Source organism: Vigna radiata, chromosome 1, assembly GCF_000741045.1.
Source record: "Vigna radiata var. radiata cultivar VC1973A chromosome 1, Vradiata_ver6, whole genome shotgun sequence".
Classification (NCBI taxonomy): domain Eukaryota; kingdom Viridiplantae; phylum Streptophyta; class Magnoliopsida; order Fabales; family Fabaceae; genus Vigna; species Vigna radiata.
In genome coordinates this window covers 27842103-27845199 of record NC_028351.1, presented here as the reverse complement: position 1 = coordinate 27845199, position 3097 = coordinate 27842103, and positions in this window count along the sequence as shown.

Here is a 3097-nt window from a genome sequence, read left to right as displayed (position 1 = left end):
TGGAACATTTGGTAGTGCTGGTGCAGAACCGCACTCAGCTCTGTTTGGACAGGGGTCAAATCACTTTGCCTCTCTCCTTCCACCTCATTCTCCACTAGACCCAGTTCTAGTGTCCACGTTTCAGCATCCTCAAGCTTGAGGAGGGCTTTTGATTCCATTAGCTGTTTGGAAAAAACAAGGTCCCCCTTTTCTCTCACCCTTTCACCTGCCAGATCATACCCCATGAACATTTCTTTCCAATTTATCATCACTTCTCCCAGCGTTACCAACCAAACGATGCACAGTATATCATCTACTCCTCCAAGCTCGAAGACGTAAAGATCGGCAACCACCGTATCTACCCCCATGTTGATGGGTACCCCCTCACAACGCCCTCTGGGCACCCTCCGACGTCCGTCCCCGAGACTCACCACGTATGGTGTCGTGTCAGTCACCGGAAGTTTCCTCTCCTGTGCCACCCGTCGGCTCAAAAAATCATAGCTGGCCCCACGATCGACGAGAATCACCACTCGCTTCTCTCCGATTCCCCCCTTGTGTTTCATGGTCGTGGGCGACGTCATCCCCTCCGCCGAGCACGCCGACAGTTCCATGCACTTGCCCTCCTGAAATCCCTCTTCGGTAACTGCGTTCTCCTCGTCTTCCGCCAACCAGAGAACTCGCAGACTTCTCTCGACACAGCGGTGTCCTGGTGCGAAAGGGTCGCCGCACCGGAAACACCGACCCTCTTCCCGTCTTTTCAGAAATTCGGGATAGAGCAAATTTCGAACCATTCGTCCTCGATTATCATCTCCTCCCTCGTGTCCGTCCCTGCTGCCCGTCGCCGGCAACGGTGCTTCCCTCCGATTCGCCGAACTCTCGTCCACACCTCCCGCACAATTTACGGTGGGTCGCTCCACTTCTCCGCGAATCACTATTGTTGTGGGTCGCGATCCTCCTCCGATCACCCTGACGCCATTCCATCCTCCTCCTCACGCTCGAATCATCGCGTCCTCTACATCTCTCGCGACCCTAATCGCCCCCTCCAAATCCTTAGGAGCTTGGATGCGCACTTGGCCCTTAATTTCTTCCTTCAATCCCGCCAAGAAAAATCCAATCGTCAACTCTTCCGTCAATCCTTGCGTCTGTCCCAACAATATTTCAAAATTCCGGGTGAATTCCTCCACCGAGCCTTCTTGACGTAAGGGCACTAGCTGCTCGTACACCGTGCCCCGGAATCTCCCTCTGAAACGATTGATCAACCCAGCCTTCAAGCCTGACCAAGAACGATTCTTGGCTTTAGCCTCCCAAGCCTGAAACCAATACCAAGCGCTTCCCTCCATGCTCATGGATGCCCGGCGCACCTTTTCTTCCTCTATCACCCCTTGGGTCTCAAAAACTGTCTCCACCCTAGCAATCCACCCCATAGGATCGAACCCTTCGAAAATGGGTAAATCTACTCTCTTCTTCCCGTTGGATTGCACTTCATGGTGTCCATCCCCTCTCTCCCTTTCCTCTTCCTCTCGCCGGTCCCAATGTTGGCCGTCCTGGTTGTGGCCTCGACCACCCAACATCTTTATGATTTCTTGCAAATCTTGGCGTATTGCTGCATAGTTTTGGCGTATTGCTGCATAATCTTGGCATATTGTTACATAATCTGATCGCAGCGCCCCTCTCTGCACCTTCATTCTATCAACCGCCATTTCCTTCACTCCCACACGATTCCGGCCGCGTCTCAATCCGGCACTCCCACTTCGATCCGGCAGGTCGGACCAAATGATAGGTTCCTAATCGGGAACCTATGGAAAACACACTTTTACCCACACAAAACACACACCCAAGAGTGCTGTATAACCTCTTTGTATTACGGAACAATCAAGAATACAAGTATAGAGAGCTTAACCCCTCCCCAAAGAACTCCAAGAGTTCCCGCACAAACAATAAGACTCCAAAAAACTCCCTCTCCCAAAGCACCCCAACCCCTTTTATACAGTAGAGGCCTAACAGAATGCCATAAAATCATGCAAGTAACTAATGCCAAACATGTACACTTGTGATCATAATTTTTTTTTTTATATTTTGAGTTTATATTGTGAGTTCCCACTTTCAATATCTTCCCTTACTTTCACTTGAGAAATATTGTGTAGAGTTGTCCTTCCCAAAGTAAACCCATGTTGACCATAAAGTAATTCAGTTAAGCAAATAAATCTTTAAACTATCATCTGCTAATGTATAGACAAAGCATGGCTTCAGCGTTTGGTCTCAACCAAAACATTATCTTTAAAAGAGTAGTAAGTTCTTGTTAGTGGAAAAGATGGTTTAATATTTTATTATCCTGTAGAAATATTAAAAGAAAAAAAAATGAATTGACAAAATGATGTTACTCGATAATAAATTTGTCAATTTTAATATGAAATACACAAACGAAAGGCAGATGTCAAGATGCTGATGTAAAATCATAGCACTTGTAATATCACAGTCACAGTTTTCAATTGTGAACTACTATCTGCCTGAGTCATTGCACAAATGCAGAAACCAAAAGAATCCTAAGCCCTGGGAAAATTCATTCATTCAAAATGGAATTTATTCAGTGCTCTTAGAAATTTGTAAGCATCAAGTCATCTGATTTTACTCCACAAAAATACCACTCTTGGACCTCAACATGAGCGAAAGCATATGTGCAGGGGTTAAGCATCTTCAGAATCTATATATTTCAAGATGAATGTCTATCTCACTGGTATAATTTTGAATTTCATTTCTAGGTCATGTGTGCTAAGTAATTATTCAATGATGTTATGTAATTTTTTTTTCTTGAACTTTGCACATCATTTTATTGCATTGTATAGCAACCGCATTCCTGGACTTACTCTTTCTCTAGAATTAAGTTTTGATTCCAGTGCAAATAATTCTTTCTCTTTCATCTCCAGCGTGCTCTTCAAAGAATCCACTTCCTGAAACCATAGTCACAACATACAAGGAATGGAAAGTATAAGCAAAATACAAAAGGCAGAAAACAAATAGTCAAGACACAATAAAAAAGCTCGAAACACACCTTCTCTTCCACGTTTATATTGGCTATTCTTCTAATAATCTCAGCTTCCTTTTCCTTTAATAAAGAACT